At 35.5% G+C, this 21484-nt stretch overlaps 4 non-coding genes across 4 annotated transcripts; 2 read left to right on the forward strand and 2 right to left on the reverse strand.

Moving 5' to 3' along the window:
* Nucleotides 1-8410: 8410 nt before the first annotated feature.
* TRNAS-GCU (transfer RNA serine (anticodon GCU)) lies at nucleotides 8411-8498 on the reverse strand. Its single transcript has one exon. It is a non-coding gene; the product is annotated as a tRNA-Ser (tRNA).
* A 4536-nt stretch (nucleotides 8499-13034) lies between these two features.
* On the forward strand, nucleotides 13035-13105 carry TRNAG-GCC (transfer RNA glycine (anticodon GCC)). Its single transcript has one exon. It is a non-coding gene; the product is annotated as a tRNA-Gly (tRNA).
* A 2483-nt stretch (nucleotides 13106-15588) lies between these two features.
* Nucleotides 15589-15660, forward strand: TRNAT-GGU (transfer RNA threonine (anticodon GGU)). Its single transcript has one exon. It is a non-coding gene; the product is annotated as a tRNA-Thr (tRNA).
* Nucleotides 15661-19281: 3621 nt separating this feature from the next.
* Nucleotides 19282-19352, reverse strand: TRNAC-GCA (transfer RNA cysteine (anticodon GCA)). Its single transcript has one exon. It is a non-coding gene; the product is annotated as a tRNA-Cys (tRNA).
* Between the last annotated feature and the right edge of the window lie 2132 nt (nucleotides 19353-21484).

A 21484-nucleotide genomic window follows, 5' to 3' on the forward strand; every position in this document is an offset into this window, starting at 1 on the left:
CAAAACTGCTTAGCAACAGTCGGACAAGTGGGTAATGTTGGGGTGAACCAAAAAAGTTTGGGTAGAGCCGGATCTAAGTGTTGGCTAGGTAAACGCCCCGTAGTAAGAGGGGTAGTTATGAACCCTGTGGACCACCCCCATGGGGGCGGTGAAGGGAAAGCTCCCATTGGTAGAAAAAAACCCACAACCCCTTGGGGTTATCCTGCGCTTGGAAGAAGAACTAGGAAAAGGAAAAAATATAGCGATAGTTTTATTCTTCGTCGCCGTAAGTAAATACGTAACTAGGAATATGGAAAATTGCATTTTTGGAATTTGCAATAATGCGATGGGCGAACGACGGGAATTGAACCCGCGCATGGTGGATTCACAATCCACTGCCTTGATCCACTTGGCTACATCCGCCCCTTATCCAGCTAAAGGATTTTTTTCTTTTTTCCATTGATCATTATTCTATTTATTCTGACCTCCGTACTTCGATCGAGATATTGGACATAGAATGCCACTCTTTAAAAAGGAAAAAAGGAGTAATCAGCTGTGACACGAAAAAAAACGAATCCTTTTGTAGCTCATCATTTATTGGCAAAGATAGAAAAGGTCAATATGAAGGAGGAGAAAGAAACAATAGTAACGTGGTCCCGGGCATCTAGCATTCTACCCACAATGGTTGGCCATACAATCGCGATTCATAATGGAAAGGAACATATACCTATTTACATAACAAATCCTATGGTAGGTCGCAAATTGGGGGAATTCGTGCCTACTCGGCATTTCACGAGTTATGAAAATGCAAGAAAGGATACTAAATCTCGTCGTTAACTGAATTCTGAATAGAAAGATTAAGAAGAAAAAAAGATTCAAAATAAAGACAGAAATACCCAATATCTTGCTAGAACAAGATATTGGGTATTTCTGTCTTCAAAAATTCTTATATGTTAGCAGAAAAACCTTATCCATTAATAGATGGAACTTCAACAGCAGAAGTCTAGAGGGAAGTTGTGAGCATTACGTTCGTGCATTACTTCCATACCAAGGTTAGCACGGTTGATGATATCAGCCCAAGTATTAATAACGCGACCTTGACTATCAACTACAGATTGGTTGAAATTGAAACCATTTAGGTTGAAAGCCATAGTACTAATACCTAAAGCAGTGAACCAGATTCCTACTACAGGCCAAGCAGCCAAGAAGAAGTGTAAAGAACGAGAGTTGTTGAAACTAGCATATTGGAAGATTAATCGGCCAAAATAACCATGAGCAGCCACAATATTATAAGTTTCTTCCTCTTGACCAAATTTGTAACCCTCATTAGCGGATTCATTTTCAGTAGTTTCCCTGATCAAACTAGAGGTTACCAAGGAACCATGCATAGCACTGAATAGGGAACCGCCGAATACACCAGCTACACCTAACATGTGGAATGGATGCATAAGGATGTTGTGCTCTGCCTGGAATACAATCATAAAGTTGAAAGTACCAGAGATTCCTAAAGGCATACCATCAGAAAAGCTTCCTTGACCAATAGGGTAAATCAAGAAAACAGCAGTAGCAGCTGCAACAGGAGCTGAATATGCAACAGCAATCCAAGGACGCATACCCAGACGGAAACTAAGTTCCCACTCACGACCCATATAACAAGCTACACCAAGTAAGAAGTGTAGAACAATTAGCTCATAAGGACCACCATTGTATAACCACTCATCAACAGATGCAGCTTCCCAAATTGGGTAAAAGTGCAATCCGATCGCCGCAGAAGTAGGGATAATAGCACCAGAGATAATATTGTTTCCATAAAGTAAAGAACCAGAAACAGGCTCACGAATACCATCAATATCTACTGGAGGGGCAGCGATGAAGGCGATAATAAATACAGAAGTTGCGGTCAATAAGGTAGGGATCATCAAAACACCGAACCATCCGATGTAAAGACGATTTTCAGTGCTAGTTATCCAGTTGCAGAAGCGACCCCACAGGCTTGTACTTTCGCGTCTCTCTAAAATTGCAGTCATGGTAAGATCTTGGTTTATTCAAATTGCAAGGACTCCCAAGCACACGTATTAACTAGAATATAGATAATAGAAGGCTTGTTATTTAACAGTATAACATAGACTATATACCAATGTCAACCAAGTCAGCCCAAAGATTAGCTATCCATATAACTAAATTAACCAAACCAATAATTTTGTATTTGTAAATGAAGTGAGTCAAAGTGAAAAACTTTGATGGGTCTTTTCTATATGGGTTGCCCGGGACTCGAACCCGGAACTAGTCGGATGGAGTAGATAATTCTTCCTTGTTACAATAGAGAAAAATCCCTCCCCAAATCGTGCTTGCATTTTTCATTGCACACGACTTTCCCTAAGTAGAAATAGCCAATTTCTATTCCAAAGAGGAAGTTCTACTAATTTTTTTAATTAGTAAGTTGATTCACCTACTCTTTATTATAATAAAAAAGAACATTTCAGAATGAAAAATAGAAAAGTTTTTTCTTGATCATTTATCAACCCTTTCCTGTTTCTTAATTTCGTCTAATGATTAATTAAGAGGGTTGACCAGGGTCATTGATACGTATAATATCCAAATACCAAATACGCTCAGTGTGTGATCCACAGAAAGAAAAAAGAGTTGTTTTGGTGAACATCAAAGAAAAAACTTGCTCTTCTTCCATAAAAAATTCTTCTAAAAATGCCGAACCCAATCGTTGCATAAAAGTTCGTACCGTGCTTTTATGTTTACGAGCTAAAGTTCTAGCACATGAAAGTCGAAGTATATACTTTAGTCGATACAAAGTCCGTTTTTTCGAAGATCCACTATGATAATGAAAAAGATTTCTACATATCCGACCAAATCGATCAAGAATATCCCAATCTGATAAATCTGTCCAAATGGGTTTACTAATAGGATGCCCCGATCCAGTACAAAATTGAGCTTTTGATAAGTATCCTATGAGGAGAGTAGCGGGGACTATGGTATCGAATTTTTTCATTCGAGTATCTATTAGAAATGAATTCTCCAGCATTTGATTCCTTACTAACAAAGAACTTTTTTGTACACTTGAAAGGTACCCCATAAAATCGAAGCAAGAGTTTGCTAATTGGTTTATATGGATTCTTCGCGGCTGAGTCCAAAAACAGAAATAATATTGCCAGAAATTGATAAGGTAGCATTTCCATTTCTTCTTCAAAAAAAAAGTGCCTTTTGATGCAAGAATTGCCTTTCCTTGATATCGAACATAATGCATAAGAGGATCCATAAAGAACCATAGGGTTTTCCGAGAAAAACCAGGGTACATTATCCCAAATGTTCCATCTTCCTAGAAAAGTGGATTCGTTCCAGAAAAAGTTCCAGAAGATGCTAATGGTAAGCAAGAAGATTGTTTACGAAGAAACAACAAAAAAAATTCATATTCTGATACATAAGAGTTATATAGGAATTGAAATAGTCTTTTATTTTCTTTTTGAAAAAAAAAAATGGATTTCATTGAAGTAATAAAACTATTCCAATTCGAATAATAGTTGAGAAAGAATCGCAATAAATGCAAAGATGGAACATCTTGGATACGGTATTGAAGGAGTTGAACCAGGATTTCCAAATGGATAGGATAGGGTATTTCTATATGTGATAGATAATCCAAATGCAAAAATTTGTCTTCTAAAAAGGGAAATATTGAATGAATAGAGCGTAAATTCTGAAACTTTGGTATTTCTTTTTCTTTCAGACAAAAAAATTCCGTAGCGAGAATGGGATTTCCACAACGATCGCAAACCCTTCAGATAGAATCTGAGAATAAAACTCAGAATAAAAATAATTTTTGTAATCCAATAATCGATCTTGGTTAGGATGATTAACCGAGTTATCCAAAAAATTCTGCTGATACATTCGAATAATTAAACGTTTCACAAGTAGTGAACTAAATTTCTTGTTATTACAACTAACAACTATTTCCACAGGTTCAGAACCATTTAATCCATAATGGTGGGCAAATGCATAAATATATTCCTGAAAGAGAAGTGGGTAGACAAAGTATTGTTGACGAGATTTATGTTTTTCTGAATACCCTTCGAATTTTTCCATTTGTATTTCTACTTGAATCAGAGAGAAGAAGCATTTCTCGGTTTATCGAATGATGATACATAGTGCAATATGGTCAGAACAGGGTGTTGCATTTTTAATACAAACCCTGGAAAGAAAGGGAGTCTAATCCACAGATCTTTTTCTGCTCCTTTTCTACCCAATTAGTTTATGTTTGTTCTAATTAAAAAAAAAGAACAGAACAAGTTTTTTATTTTTGCAGGCCAATCGCTCTTTTGACTTTGGAATACAGCCTCTTTATCAATATACTGCTTCTTTTACACATTCAATCCATAACATCCCTTATTCAATCCATAATCAAGAATAATTAGGATTTCTAAAAAAAAAAAGAAAAAATAAAGGGTCCACTCATAGGAAAACCCAACCTTTCCCCGCATCCGGCACTAATCTATTTTTAACGTCTAATTAGAGCGGGGAATCATTCCAATTAGGAAGTTCAGCTCGTTGCTTTTTATTTTACCAGAATTGGAGCCAGGCTCTATCCATTTATTCATTAGACCCAGAAAATCGTAATTTTGGATTCCATTCAAAAAAGATTGATTTTATTACGACATGCTATTTTTTCCATTCATTACCTTTGAGGATCAGTCGTGGTCTTCTAGACTCTACCAAGAGTCTGGACGAATTTGTTGTTTCATCCAAATGTGTAAAAGATCATAGTCGCACTTAAAAGCCGAGTACTCTACCATTGAGTTAGCAACCCAGATAAAAAAAGGATCTTAGATACGATCGAAATCCAAAAATCAATGGAATTACACCGCGCGCTTCTGTCAAAACATTGAACTAGCAAGACATCAAAAGATTTTTTTTATCGACCATGAAAAACACTCAAATGCCAAAACGAACAGGTCCGGTGAAATTCCACTAAAGTAAAGTTAAAAAAAGAGCGACCCTAATCACGATGGCCAAATTCTCCTTATTTTTAGCGATTTTTATTAACAAAAAATATATATTATAAAAAATATATATTATATTGTATGAGAATACATGCAAGAGGAACACCCTTATCATTTGAGCGAAGTGTAGGCGGAAAAATTGAATATGGAGTGAGGATAAAGAGACCCATCTATCTACAAATTCTATTTGTTCAATAGACCTTTGTCAATGGAAATACAATGGTAAGAAAACAAATTAGATAGAAAAAGTAAATAAAATAGGGGCTTATGTTGGATTGGCACGATATAATATAAATCCAAATAGGATTAAAAAAGAGGTAAATTGTGTCTAAATAATTAGACAACTAGGAATACTAATAATCTTCTCCTATCCTATTTTTTGATTCATTTAGTTCTTCAATTAACTCAAAGTTCTTTCTTTTTCTTTAAAGAATTCTGCCTTCCTTAAAATATCATAAACAGTTCTTGTTGGTTGAGCACCCTTTTCAAGGAAATAGAGAATAGCTGGAACATTTAAACAAGTTTGATTCTTTATCGGATCATAAAAACCTACTTTTTGAAGATCTCTTCCTTCTCTTCGAGATCGAACATCAATTGCAACGATTCGATAGACAGCTTATTGGGATAGATGTAGATAAACAACGCCCCCCCCTAGAAACGTATATGAGGTTTTCTCCTCATACGGCTCGAGAAAATGATTCGAATTTCTGTCGATAATAATAGAAATTAGACTATGACGTGCATTAATTTCCTTACAGAAAAAACAAATTTCATTTATACTCATGACTCAAGTGGGCTAATTTTGCCTGACAAACTTCGAAGGCAAAATCCTTCCAAAATTTTTGAGTCGTCTTTAAACTCTTTTCTTTGTCTCATTTCGAACGAATTGACTTTTATTCCTTATTCTAATCCAACTCTGTTGTTGAGACAATTGAAAATTGTGTTTACTTGTTCTGGAATCCTTTATCTTTGATTTGTGAAATCCTTGGGTTTAGACATTACTTCGGGAATTCCTATTTTTTTCTTTCAAAAGAGTAGCAACATACCCTTTTTTCTTATTTCCTTCGATAAAGCATTTATCTCTTCTATAGAAATCTAATAAGAGGGATTGATTCTGATATACTTTTATTGGACTTTCTTCTTATTTTAACCTTTCGATTTATTTCTATATTAAGGATAGACTGACAAAGTTGGCCTAATTTATTAGTTTTCACTAACCCTAGATTCTTTCCCTTGATAAAAAAAATTCTGTCCTCTCGAGCTCCATCGTGTACTATGTTACTTAAACCCAGCGCAAATTTGGTTCGGAACGAATAGAACAGGCTATGTCGAGCCAAGAGCATTTTCATTACTATGGAAAATGATGGATAGCAAAATCCACAATCGATCATGTCCTTCAAGTCGCACGTTGCTTTCTACCACATCGTTTTAAACGAAGTTTTACCATAACAAACATTCCTCTTTTCATTGCAAAGTGGTATAGAGAATTGATCCAATATGGATGGAATCATGAATAGTCATTGGTTTAGTTTTTTTATACTAATTAAAACTTGCTATCTATGGAGCAATATGGATAAAAGAAAGTAAGTATTTATCCGGGAAGCCTCCGCCAAGATCCAATTTATTTAAACCCATATTAAAATTCTATCATATGAATGAAACATAGTTTGAAAAAGACGACTAAACAAGTTTGCTTAAAACTTATTTATTCTTAAATTTCCACCCTCAACGGATGGCTCGAGATGATCAATCTTGAAGTGAGAAAAGAAGGATTGACTCTTCCTCAATAAATAAACTATCAACCTCCAAAAAAGTTTAATTAATTTAATTACTAGAATTAGAATTCTAGTAGTAATATATTTTTTCAGTACCAAAAACAATTAACTATAATAACTAAATAAACTATTCCAATGAAAAGATTGAAAGTTTTTGGTAGTTATAGAATTCTCGTACTTCTTCAACTCGAATACCAAAAGGAAGAAAAAAATATGACTAAGTGATTTTATAGTAGAGGCATATCCTGAATGTGCTTGATAGATCCCATTTTTTCATGAAAATAAAGATAGTCAATTTGACTGGACTTAAGACTTTATTATGTTTTCTGAGAAAGAATAAGATATCATTATTCTCTTTAATAAACTTTTGTCTCGTACGGAATACTATATGATTTCACCGTTTGTTTCATCAGAAACAATCTGGGACGGAAGGATTCGAACCTCCGAGTAACGGGACCAAAACCCGCTGCCTTACCACTTGGCCACGCCCCATTTCGGGTTTTATGCGACACTAATAAACACTAGTATGTTTATTTGTTATTCGTCAATACCATTTCAATTACATAAAAAAGGAGGGATATTCTCTTGCTAGTATTCTACACATGCGGATAATATAGAATCAAAAAAATGCATTGATCATTACATGGAATTCTATTAAGATATTATATGAAAGTCGAATTTATTCCACTCTCATTTGAGAGTGCGAATACAAGGAGGTATTTTGTGTTTGGGAAAGTCCGAAGAAAAAAGATTTTGAATCTGCCTTTTCCTTCTTTCCCTTAAAAAAATAACTCAAGAAAATCCAATTATTTACTCTACAAGAATGAAATGCTTGTTATGCCTAATATACTTAGTTTAACCTGTATCTGTTTTAATTCTGTTCTTTATCCTACTAGTTTTTTCTTTGCCAAATTACCCGAAGCTTATGCTATTTTCAATCCAATCGTGGATATTATGCCTGTTATACCTCTATTCTTTTTTCTATTAGCCTTTGTTTGGCAAGCTGCTGTAAGTTTTCGATGAAATCTTTAGTACTCTGTATGCCAAATTGAATGATGTGTTCATTCCAAAAAAATTTTAAAATGGGTAAAAGCCGAGAAGTTTTATATTTTTATATTATGAACCTTCGATTCTAAAATTTAAATTCTTCTACATTGAATGGGTAGCTACAGCAATAAATTTGGATCAGCCTTTCTACTCCCCTGCACCTAGGTTGAGCAGGTACCTAAAGGTACCTACACAATACCTAACCACCTAACCCCTATTTATGCTATTGATAAGAGTGCTTATTATAAAAGAATTCTTGCAATTTTTTTCAAGAATTCTTTTTTGCATTTTTAGGTATAAAAAAAAACCATCCTAGTGGATCCCGTGTGGTAAGGAAAAACTGGTAATTCTATTCCTTAAAAAAAAATCTTGGAGATTATGTAATGCTTACTCTCAAACTTTTTGTTTATACAGTAGTGATATTCTTTGTTTCACTCTTTATCTTTGGATTCTTATCTAATGACCCAGGACGGAATCCTGGACGCGAGGAGTAAAAATTCAGTTTTTTTTTTTCTTATTGGATTTGTTTCGTACATTTATCTATGAGAAAATCCGGGGGTCAGAATTCTTTCCAATTCGAAAGTCCCAAATGATCCAAGGGAGCGGAAAGAGAGGGATTCGAACCCTCGGTACAAAAAAATTGTACAACGGATTAGCAATCCGCCGCTTTAGTCCACTCAGCCATCTCTCCACGTTCCAAAGCGAAAGGTTTCCGTGATATGATATAGGCAAGAAATAAGAAATAACGGTTGCAAAAAACCCCTTTTTTTTCTTTCAAAAGTCTAATAAAAATTATATTGCCAATTCCATTTAATTATATTCTTTTTTCTTAATGTTAATAAAAAAAGAAGAAAATTCTTGTTTTTTCTTTCTAAAAATCGATATTGCCGAGAGACAATCAAATAGATTTTCTCTTTAGCGGGCATTTCCATATAGGACTTGTTATAATTATAATAAAACAAGCAGGTTATATAAAATAAACGCTTTTTTTTGTCGATTATTTATCAAGAAAGCAAAAAGGGTTCTATCAAATCCACCATAAAATTGAAAGAAGCATAAAGTAAGTAGACCTGACTCCTTTAATGATGCCTCTATCCGCTATTCTGATATATAAATTCGATGTAGATGAAATTGTATAAGCGAATTTTTTTTATTTCCTTAGACTTAGACCGCGCAAGACAAGAATTTTTCGCTATTTACGATTTCATATTCTTGTTACTAGATGTTCTATAGGAATAAGAAGAAATCGCAACTCCTTTGCGCTACACATAAAATTGGATTTCGAAGGTCCATTTTTTTTTTTCAGAATCCTCTATTATTTTAGTTCTTCCACCCATGCAATAGAGAGGGAATGGAAAAGAAGGGTTACTTTTATTTGCATTTTTCCCTTAAAAGATAGACTTTGAAATAGGAGTCTTGGAATAATGCTGAATTCAAAGGTTTATTTCTTTCTATAGTATAAGAAAAACAATTTATTTCTATTTCTATAGTATAAGAAAAACAAATAAATAGTATAAGAAAAACAAATCGAATCAAATTCATGGATTTACCACGACCTCGGTTGTGACTGTGACTCCATAGATAAAAATGGGAAATTTCTCTCTTCGAGACCATTGAAAAAGGGCATTGAACGAGAAAGAAATCGTCCACAGATAATAAAAACTATCATATGCCTTGGAAAGTGATATGAGGTGCTCGGAAATGGTTGAAGTAATTGAATAGGAGGATCACTATGACTATAGCCCTTGGTAGAATTCCTAAAGAAGAAAATGATCTATTTGATACTATGGATGACTGGTTACGAAGGGACCGTTTCGTTTTTGTAGGATGGTCTGCCTATTGCTCTTTCCTTGTGCTTATTTCGCTTTAGGGGGTTGGTTTACAGGGACAACTTTTGTAACTTCTTGGTATACCCATGGATTGGCTAGTTCCTATTTGGAAGGTTGTAATTTCTTAACCGCAGCAGTTTCTACCCCTGCCAATAGTTTAGCACACTCTTTGTTGCTACTATGGGGGCCCGAAGCACAAGGAGATTTTACTCGTTGGTGTCAATTAGGCGGGTCTATGGACTTTTGTAGCTCTCCACGGGGCTTTTGCACTAATAGGTTTCATGTTACGCCAATTTGAACTTGCTCGGTCTGTTCAATTGCGGCCTTATAATGCAATCTCATTCTCTGGTCCAATTGCTGTTTTTGTTTCTGTATTCCTTATTTATCCACTGGGGCAATCTGGTTGGTTCTTTGCGCCGAGTTTTGGCGTAGCAGCGATATTTCGATTCATCCTTTTCTTCCAAGGATTTCATAATTGGACGTTGAACCCATTTCATATGATGGAGTTGCCGGAGTATTAGGTGCGGCTCTGCTATGCGCTATTCATGGAGCGACCGTAGAAAACACTCTATTTGAGGACGGTGATGGTGCAAATACCTTCCGTGCTTTTAACCCAACTCAAGCTGAAGAAACTTATTCAATGGTCACTGCTAACCGCTTTTGGTCCCAAATCTTTGGTGTTGCTTTTTCCAATAAACGTTGGTTACATTTCTTTATGCTATTTGTACCCGTCACCGGTTTATGGATGAGTGCTATTGGCGTAGTTGGCTTGGCTCTGAACTTACGTGCCTATGACTTTGTTTCCCAGGAAATCGTGCAGCGGAAGATCCTGAATTTGAGACTTTCTACACCAAAAATATTCTTTTAAACGAGGGTATTCGTGCGTGGATGGCAGCTCAGGATCAGCCTCATGAAAATCTTATATTCCCTGAGGAGGTTCTACCACGTGAAACGCTCCTTTAATGGAACTTTCGTTTTAGCTGGTCGTGACCAAGAACCACCGGCTTTGCTTGGTGGGCTGGGAATGCCAGACTTATCAATTTGTCCGGTAAACTGCTTGGAGGCTCATGTAGCTCATGCCGGATTAATCGTATTCTGGGCCGGAGCAATGAACCTATTTGAAGTGGCCCATTTCGTACCAGAAAAGCCCATGTATGAACAAGGGTTGATTTTACTTCCACACTTAGCTACTCTAGGTTGGGGAGTAGGGCCAGGGGGGAAGTTCTAGATACTTTTCCGTACTTTGTATCTGGCGTACTTCACCTAATTTCCTCCGCAGTCTTAGGCTTCGGTGGCATTTATCACGCGCTTCTGGGACCCGAGACTCTTGAGGAATCTTTTCCATTCTTTGGTTATGTCTGGAAAGATAGAAATAAAATGACTACAATTTTGGGTATTCACTTAATTTTGTTAGGTCTAGGTGCTTTTCTTCTAGTACTCAAGGCTCTTTATTTTGGCGGTGTATATGATACCTGGGCCCCTGGGGGGGGAGATGTAAGAAAAATTACCAATTTGACCCTTAGTCCCAGTGTTATATTTGGTTATTTACTAAAATCTCCTTTTGGTGGAGAAGGGTGGATTGTTAGTGTAGATGATTTAGAAGATATAATTGGTGGGCATGTATGGTTGGGTTTTATTTGTGTATTTGGCGGAATTTGGCATATTTTAACCAAACCCTTCGCATGGGCTCGCCGTGCATTTGTATGGTCTGGAGAAGCTTACTTGTCTTATAGTTTAGCTGCTTTATCTGTCTTTGGTTTTATCGCTTGTTGTTTTGTATGGTTCAATAATACAGCTTATCCGAGTGAGTTTTATGGGACCCACCGGGCCAGAAGCTTCTCAAGCTCAAGCATTTACTTTTCTAGTTAGAGACCAGCGTCTTGGAGCTAATGTGGGATCCGCTCAAGGACCCACAGGTTTAGGTAAATATCTAATGCGTTCCCCAACTGGGGAGGTTATCTTTGGAGGGGAAACTATGCGTTTTTTGGGACCTTCGTGCTCCATGGTTAGAACCTCTAAGGGGCCCCAACGGTTTGGACTTGAGTAGGTTGAAAAAAGACATACAACCTTGGCAAGAACGACGCTCAGCAGAATATATGACCCACGCTCCTTTAGGCTCTTTAAATTCCGTGGGTGGCGTAGCTACCGAGATCAATGCAGTTAATTATGTCTCTCCTAGAAGTTGGTTATCAACTTCTCATTTGTTCTAGGATTCTTCTTTTTTGTGGGCCATTTATGGCATGCAGGAAGAGCCCCGAGCTGCTGCAGCAGGTTTTGAAAAGGGAATCGATCGTGATTTGGAACCTGTTCTTTACATGAACCCCTCTTAACTAAGATTTTTCTTATTTATACCTGTTCTACTTTTTTTCTGTTCTGGCTCGGTTATTCCATCTAGCCGAGCCATTCATTCCTTTTTATGAAAGAAAGATAAGGGACAGAAAAAAAAATAAATAAAAATGAAAGAAACAAACGTATTCAATAAGCAAAAGGAGAGAGAGGATTCGAACCCTCGATAGTTCCTAGAACTATACCGGTTTTCAAGACCGGAGCTATCAACCACTCAGCCATCTCTCCACAGCCTAATCCTTATTTTACTCCTACAAATAGAACATAGCCATATAAAAAATAAAAAGATTTATTAGCCTCTAGAAAGATATCAGATACAAGTTCCTTTTCGATATATCTCTGTATACTGTATACACGGATACAGGATCCGCTATACCCGCTTGTGAAATAAAGAGTAAATAATCTCTTCTCACCCCATATCCAAATAAAAAAGCGGTTTAAGTAATAAATTTGAATTAAAGAGAAGAATCAATGGATTCATGATTAAACCCCTCCCTACTTCTTGTATTTTTTTACAATTTTGGTTAAGTGAGGGATCAAATATGTAGTCAACTTTATTTGATGGTAGCTTGGAGGATTAGAAATATGACTATTGCTTTCCAATTAGCTGTTTTTGCATTAATTGCGACTTCCTCAGTCTTTAGTAATTAGTGTACCCCTTGTATTTGCTTCTCCTGATGGTTGGTCAAATAATAAAAATGTTGTATTTTCCGGTACATCATTATGGATTGGACTAGTCTTTCTCGTAGCTATTCTGAATTCTCTCATTTCTTAAATGAAATTTGGTTAATATTTATTAACCCCATAAAAAAGAAATAATAAAGGCCATTTCTTCTAAAAAATTAGAATAGTGAGACGTATTAAAACGCAATTTGCGTTCCGAATTGCTAGCTCTTCTCTTTCAGTATTATGAAATTCCATTCCCATTAGAATATTCATTGACAGATAATAAAAAAAGGAAAACTCTAATATAATAGAAAATGAAATGAAACGGTCGACCCAGACATAGAAGGTCGACCCAGGCGGATATACGCTATAAAATATATACCGTAGCGAGCGTAGTTCAATGGTAAAATATCTCCTTGCCAAGGAGAAGATACGGGTTCGATTCCCGCCGCTCGCCCGCTTAATTTATCAAAGTACTATGATAAAAAGTTTAGTCTAGTTAACTGTTTAACTACTTATATTAAATTAAGTATTAATTAGGTGTTAGTCTAGTGCCGTATCCCTTACTATCTTACCCTTCCTTTGCATCCCACTCAAAAAAGAGGGCGCTCCAGAGGCAGGAAATAGAACTCGCCAACAGAGCTCCAAAAATTGGGTATTAACTGAGACAAACAACGGGCAAACTTTTTTTAAAGGGAAGGGAGAGGTAGACTGTCCCTTTCGTTTCATTTTTATTTTCTGCAGGGTAGGGAGAGGCCCTTGCGCCTTCTTTTTTTGAAGGCAAGTGACTTCGCAAACTGCTCAATTTTGCCCTCTAGGGCCGGGAACTAATGAATAAAAAAGGGTTGGATACGCCCCTCTACCATACATATCTAGAGAAATAGAATAGTCCTTTTATACAGACTGCTAAGTGCGGAGACGGGAATCGAACCCCGTGACCTCAAGGTTATGAGCCTCGTGAGCTACCAAACTGCTCTACTCCGCTCTGGAGTACCAGAAACTGGTGGACAAAAAAAGGCTTGAATACAAGCCTCTAACATGTCTAGACAAATAGAATACTCCTTTTATACAGAATGGAGCGGGTAGCGGGAATCGAACCCGCATCGTTAGCTTGGAGGCTAGGGGTTATAGTCGACGTTGGTTGATTATTTTTATCGTCTCTAATTCAAAACCGAACATGAAATTTTGATTTCATTCGGCTCCTTTATGGATATTCTCACCACTTAACATCTATGTCAGCTTTTCTATTTGAATGGAACCAAAGCTCTCCGCTTTCTAGATGATCCTTATAGAGTAGGAGATAGAAATTCTATCTAAATTCATCTAATCTACTTACTTCGTTCCCTAATTTCATTCAAGAGATCCTGAGGAAAAGAATTGGGTTTCCACCGAGCTGAAACAATATGCGGATGGTTCTAGTAAACCAAAACTATCGTTTTTTAGCTATTTGGCTTCCTTATTCCTTATTTTAAGAAGATTTAGTTACGATTGGAAATCAACTTTTTTGTATCTTCATCCATAGATCCTTTACTCATATTTTCAAAATTGGAATACTTAATCCAATGCAAAATTATGCTTCGCGACTCTGTACTCATAATCCTATTTTTATTTTGGATGCAATTTAAATTAGTCTTTGGATACAAATCGCCAGAATGTATATTCTTCCTCAATATGCTATTGAGAGGAAAAGGATTTAATCCTTTATAAGAACTAAAGTTTTCATCGGAATATAAAATAAAAAACTTAAGGATGCCTTAAGTATATCATTTCAAATTCAGTTATTAATAGAACGAATCACACTTTTACCACTAAACTATACCGCTACATTGTAGATTATGGTATAAATGGTACCCTTTGTCAAGGATAGCCATTTGACAAGAAGGCTAATTCCCCCTTATTGAATCAGATGGAGAAGGTTCATGACACTGAGCCGTTGGTACTTCTACTTCGATCGCTCGCCTTTACTTTAGGATTTAGATAGCCCCTCTGGTCTGTAAAAAAAATCTTTTCTTACCATGCTAATAGCGCCTGAACCAAATGTATTTATTTTGATTAGGATCCTATTCTACGGTTACGACTACAATAATAATTATTTACTTTGCAAGGACGTAAGTGTGTCAGACTGCTAAATTGTTTTATTATTCCTACAATATAAACTAGGGATATAGGGGGTAACACTGTCCCTATAAATTCCTTTTTTTCCTTTTCTTTTTTGTCCAGAATTGAACAAAAAGAAATTATGGAAGATGTTTTCTTCCCCCATTAAGTCCGAGCCATAGAGTAAGAGTGAGATGAGTTTTCCAAATTCATCATAGACTTTCCCTATGGCTTGATAGAAGTAAGCAGCAAAGAGTCGTAACTTAAAGAAAAAAACGGACAGGGCCGACAGATTTACCTGATGTAAAGAAGATCCTAAAAGTCTCTGATTAGTCGACTCTCTCCATTTAACACTTTCCTCTCTCTCCTTTTTTCCACTGACTCAATTCTAGTTTATTAGATTCTTGTTTAAAAGAATGCAAAAAGTTCAATAGAACTAAGAACACATAAAAAATAGCATAGAGGATCAAGGCCATTACCAAAAGTTCCTCCCAAGGATCCTATATCCTATTGGGTATCTGTTCCCCGCCTTTTCCCGCTAGGATCGGAAATCTTATATTTTCCATATCCATATACCGTTGAATCCTTGGGGTTCCAGAATCCGCCTATTTTACTAGTCTTCGGAAACGGAAAACCCTGAACCAAGAAGAGTTGGATATGTTATGTAGGGTATGTTTTTTTTTATTAATTTTATTTTGAGCTCTCAAGATATCGATATATACATATACAATCTCTACATAATGTCTCTCTCTCTATCTCTATATATTATATATATAATATGTACATTATGCAGTAGACCCATAATGGGAAATCCAAGTGGCTAATTTTTGAATTAAATAAAAAGCCCTTTTAACTCAGTGGTAGAGTAATGCCATGGTAAGGCATAAGTCATCGGTTCAAATCCGATAAAGGGCTTTTTAAATTAGTGGTAGAGTAATCTCGTGCTAAGACGTAAGTCGTTGGTTCGAATCTGATAGAGTACTTTTCTACTAAATTGATTCACTTTTTTTCTTTGTTTTTGAAACTTTCTCTATATTTTTAGAGAATTTTATGACTTAGTGCGGGATGGATGCATTTTTGGTATGAACACTAAATGAAGCACGGAGAATTAATCTATAACGATCAACTAAAAAAAATCCTAGATGAAAACATAACAGAAAAGTTGGAAAAACTCTTTGCTTTGGATCTATTTATACTTTTCGAGTATATTGACAATTCCAAAAAACTGCTCATACTATGATTATAGTATAATCACGAGCGGTTGTATATGGCCCTATCGTCTAGTGATGCCCCTATCGTCTAGTGGTTCAGGACATCTCTCTTTCAAGGAGGCAGCGGGGATTCGACTTCCCCTGGGGGTAGGGAGTATTATGAAAGGAGGTTAATCATAGATTAGCAAAAACCCTAGAATAAATTCTTCCTGGGTCGATGCCCGAGTGGTTAATGGGGACGGACTGTAAATTCGTTGACAATGTCTACGCTGGTTCAAATCCAGCTCGGCCCAAACCAAAAATCTAGGGCTTCGTGAGTATGAACTAAATCCTTTTGTTTTTCTTCCATAAAATAAAATGTCTGATCTATAGAAATAAAAGATAAAGAAAAAAGGGAAATTTTTTTTTCTAATCCATATCTCTCTCATTCCTTTCTTACAAACAAAAGAGTTTTTCTTATTGAAGGCTGGATTATTATCCATTTTTAGTGATAAAAAATCACGACATACTAGTTATGTCACTCTCACTATACCCACGTATAATATAATATGTGGGTATGTAGTATATGATTCGTCTATTTCTTAGAGTACGAAAGACGAATCGAATCTTCTTATGGTTCTATTTAAGAATGGGTATGCCATACACCCCGCGGGGATTGTAGTTCAATTGGTCAGAGCACCGCCCTGTCAAGGCGGAAGCTGCGGGTTCGAGCCCCGTCAGTCCCGAACTAGGGTTCAATGAATGGAGAAATTGATATTTCCTTTTTCCATGAAAAAAAGGGGCAGGGAGCAAGATCAAATACCCACAGGGCACCCTTACTTCACTTTTTTATTTTGCATCTCTCATTAAAGAGGGAGGGAGGGCATATAGGAATTTTTTTTTCACTACTCCCAATCGATAAAGAAAGACACACATACGATATGTGGATTAGTAGAATTTAGGATATTATATTACTCTATCTTTCTTTATGATGATACCATCCTCATCTTAATTTCCTATTCCACTCTTATGGAATAGAGTACCGGTATTTTACCGGAATCCATACATAAATCGTATTCCCTTTTTATTTCAGACCTCTTTTCCCCATCTCACTTCTACTGCTTATTTGGATGTCTATGTGACCCATAGAAAGTGAAAGTTGGTCATATAATACATACATAATTGTATGTATAACTATAAGAAAAAGGAAGGGAAATTGTATAAGATTAAGAAAGTATAAGATTAAGAAAGCTCGTGGGTTAGAGATATAGAAAAGAAAAAGTAGAAAAGGATTAAAAAAGAGGGAATTCCTAATCCAATCAAAAAACCCATTTTGGTCCTTAGTGTGGATAGAGGATCTTCCTATGTTATACTATATAACTCTCATCCGTGAAATATAACTCTCATCCATGAATTGATTTGATAGATCCGATATTCATAATATTGAATTGATTCAGTATTATCAGAATGCAAGCCCTACCCTTGAATTTACAAGATACCCCTTTTTCCTCTCCATGGGATTACATCCCGAGTTATTGTGAAAATAAAAAATAAAGAGGTTATGGAAGTCAATATTCTCGCATTTATTGCTACTGCACTGTTCATTCTAGTTCCTACTTCTTTTTTACTTATTATTTATGTAAAAACAGTCAGCCAAAATAATTAATTGGAATTCCAATTAATCATTGAAGAAATTAAAAAGGGATTAAATAAAAAAAATCCAAGTCTTAAATGAAAGGATCTGGTTGGAATCTTAAAGTGTGGTAGAAAGAACTACATATAGTTTTTTCTACGACACTTTAGATTCTTTCTATTATATTATCTTTGAATCTACATAGAATAGATTAGTAGATTGAAATAGTTAAGTAGTCTAATTCAATTTCTTTTTTCATTGCATCCACTTAATTTCAATCAGGTCAAAATAAAAAAATCTAAGACAATTCTTGACCAAAGAATCCATGGAAGGAAAGAAAAATAATATGAAGAATAGACTATAGTAAAAAGTAAAAGGAAATGGAAAATGTGTGATATGCCGTGAATAGTTCCGTGGAAGAAAGTCTAATTTTCTTATGTATAGAACTTTTTTTAACCATTCGTCATTTCTAGTAGAAATTCTGAATTGGTATAATGGCTCTTTCTTACATTACAACTTACAATACAAGAGTTTCTTACAGGAGTGAAACAAAACTAAAGAAAAAGATTAAAGAATAACGTTTGACAAAATGATTAATGCAAAATGATCCATTAAAGAAAAGAATTGATACAACAATTTGATTACTTAATCAATTAGTAGTATCCCTAGAGTCCACTCCTTCCCCATACTACTAGTGAAAGAGAAAATGTAAAGACTACCATTAAAGCAGCCCAAGCGAGACTTACTATATCCATCTAAATTATGTCTCCTATTTCTATGAAGGGATTATTCTACTATTGATCAATAATCATAGTGGAATCAAGGGTACAGAGTCAAAAAGGGATTCCGCCCTAAGGCCATGGATCAATCAGTTCAAGGAATTTACTCCTAACAAATTCTTATAGGAATTCTGGTAGAATTAGAGAGCATTAAAAATACGAGATACTATAGCCCTTTTTTCCTTAAAAAAGAAAGAGTACGGGAATGATGTCCTGAATAGAAGAAGCGGGAATAGGAAGATTTTTTATTCCTTTTGTTACTCTTTTTTTTTTTTTTAAGCAAAGGACGCCCGAATATACCATAAAATTATCGATAGATAAATATTTATTGGATACCTACCTTACCTAATGTTTATTTTTGACCTAAACCCTGCAGCCTTGCTTTGTATCATTCTATGAAAGAATGAAGAGATTTTATCCATAATACAACTCCTAAATTGATTTTTGATCGACCTATTTAATCTGATTCTCGTTAGAATTAAGTAGTCCTTACTTTAGTGTATGTAGGTAACATAAGATGTACGATAAAAAAATGTATAATAATTAGTAAGTCTTGATATTCTTTCGTGGAGTCCCTTCTTGAATCTTAGATTGAAAAAAAAAAAGAATGCCCCTTAGGGACCTTTCTTTGGATACCAAGATTTCTGACATCTTATCCTCGTATTTTAAAATTATCAAATCGAATCTCAATTAAGAACCAATTCAAATTCATATAATAAAAGAATAAGGAAACACTACCTCACCCCTATTGATAACCATTTTGGCCACTACCGTCAAAACAAACCCTAACCCTAGTTTGAGGATAGAACTATGGTATGGTTTCTCTAAACCCAGTATCGGCAGGCCCAGTTACTCTCTTGCCCGAACTTATGCGAAGTAAAAATTTATCGAATTCGATCAGCACTATAAAAAAAACCTAAGTATTTTATTGATCAGGCGGCACCCAGATTTGAACTGGGGATAAAGGATTTGCAGTCCCCTGCCTTACCGCTTGGCCATGCCGCCAAAAAATCCGATCAAAAATCTAGAAAACAGCAAGTATTCATCCACGTTTTCTTACGAAAAGCCCCTTTTATTTTGAATATAATTCTACTTACTTTTTTCCAATCTTTTTCAAAAAATCTATTCCTGCTTTTTTTGATCCAGTTTCTATTATTCTCCTCGATAGATTCTATCTTAAAACATACATTGTTAACACAATAAAACTTCCCATTTCTTTCTATTGAGATGAAAAAGAAGAAAAAGTGGATTTCTATTCACAGGCTGCAAAATTCAGAATAAATTGGAACCGTTAACTAGAATTCTCTTTTTTTTATTGCAGTAGTGAACTACTCTTAAATCGGTATTATCTCCCCCCCCTTCAATGGCATAATAAAATATTATGGCTTTATGCTTAATCCGTGTATAGGTAAACTTTAGGTCCGAACAGCATTATTATCCAAAGATCCCCTTTATGTACATATCTCTATGGGGAATCATGCTTTAATTTTTCAAAGTATTAAATTAAATATCTTGAATAAAAAAAGGAAATTTGCTCTGATATAGAGTATAACCTGACTATCTTGGCGTACCCAAGTGAAATTACGATAAAAGAAAAGCATGGATATGGGGAGAGGTGGATAACTAGATTGGCATGTACTTAAAAAAGGGACTTACTTTATTTTAGAATTCCACAATGAAATACTGAATTTTCTAGCAATTATACTACTCCGATCCGAAATAAAAAAGAACCCTCAAATTATTTTGAGAAATTAAAGTAAGCACGCTATTCTAAATCGAAGTAAAGTCAAACTTTCTAGTATATTATATTACGGCTTTATTACATTCATAGAAAGGAGATAAAATGAGAAATCTTTGCCATCCAATCTGATTAGAATATCATAACATAAAGTATAAGTGGCAGAATTTTTTTTGTAGGAATGTTTTATCAATTCATTTTCATTTCATTTGTACCCCTGGCAAACTCGAACTTTCGTCCAAATGGTCTCTATTCATATGTATGAAATACATATATGAAATACGTATGTGGAGTTCCCTAGAATTTCATGTGATTCAGTAAACAGAATATAGATTCCATGATTGCTAGATCGATCCATAGGGATTGATGAAGAGTGAGCTGATAATGGAATTTTTCTTTGATAAACAGGAAACTTAAGATTAAGATGCTCCGGAATGGAAACGAGGGAATGTCCACAATACCCGGATTTAGTCAGATCCAATTCGAGGGATTTTGTAGGTTCATTAATCAAGCCTTGGCAGAAGAACTTGACAAGTTTCCAACAATTAAAGATCCAGATCACGAAATTGCATTTCAATTATTTGCGAAAGGATATCAACTGCTAGAACCCTCGATAAAAGAAAGAGATGCTGTGTATGAATCACTCACCTATTCTTCCGAATTATATGTATCTGCGAGATTAATTTTTGGTTTCGATGTGCAAAAGCAAACCATTTCTATCGGAAACATTCCTATAATGAATTCCTTAGGAACCTTTATTATAAATGGAATATACCGAATTGTGATCAATCAAATATTGCTAAGTCCTGGTATTTACTACCGCTCGGAATTAGATCATAAGGGAATTTCTATCTACACTGGCACTATAATATCAGATTGGGGGGGGAGATCGGAATTAGCAATTGATAAAAAAGAAAGGATATGGGCTCGCGTGAGTAGAAAACAAAAGATATCTATTCTAGTTCTATCATCAGCTATGGGTTCGAATCTAAGAGAAATTCTGGATAATGTTTCCTACCCTGAAATTTTCTTGTCTTTCCCGAATGCTAAAGAGAAGAAGAGGATTGAGTCAAAAGAAAAAGCTATTTTGGAGTTTTATCAACAATTTGCTTGTGTAGGTGGGGACCTGGTATTTTCGGAGTCCTTATGCGAGGAATTACAAAAGAAATTTTTTCAACAAAAATGTGAATTAGGAAGGATTGGTCGACGAAATATGAATCGGAGACTTAATCTTGATATTCCTCAGAACAATACATTCTTGTTACCACGAGATGTATTGGCCGCTACGGATCATTTGATTGGAATGAAATTTGGAACGGGTATACTTGACGATGACGATATGAATCACTTGAAAAATAAACGTATTCGTTCGGTTGCGGATCTGTTACAAGATCAATTC

Source organism: Triticum urartu, unplaced genomic scaffold, assembly GCF_056163025.1.
Source record: "Triticum urartu cultivar PI428250 unplaced genomic scaffold, HENAU_Tu73 scaffold2, whole genome shotgun sequence".
NCBI lineage: Eukaryota > Viridiplantae > Streptophyta > Magnoliopsida > Poales > Poaceae > Triticum > Triticum urartu.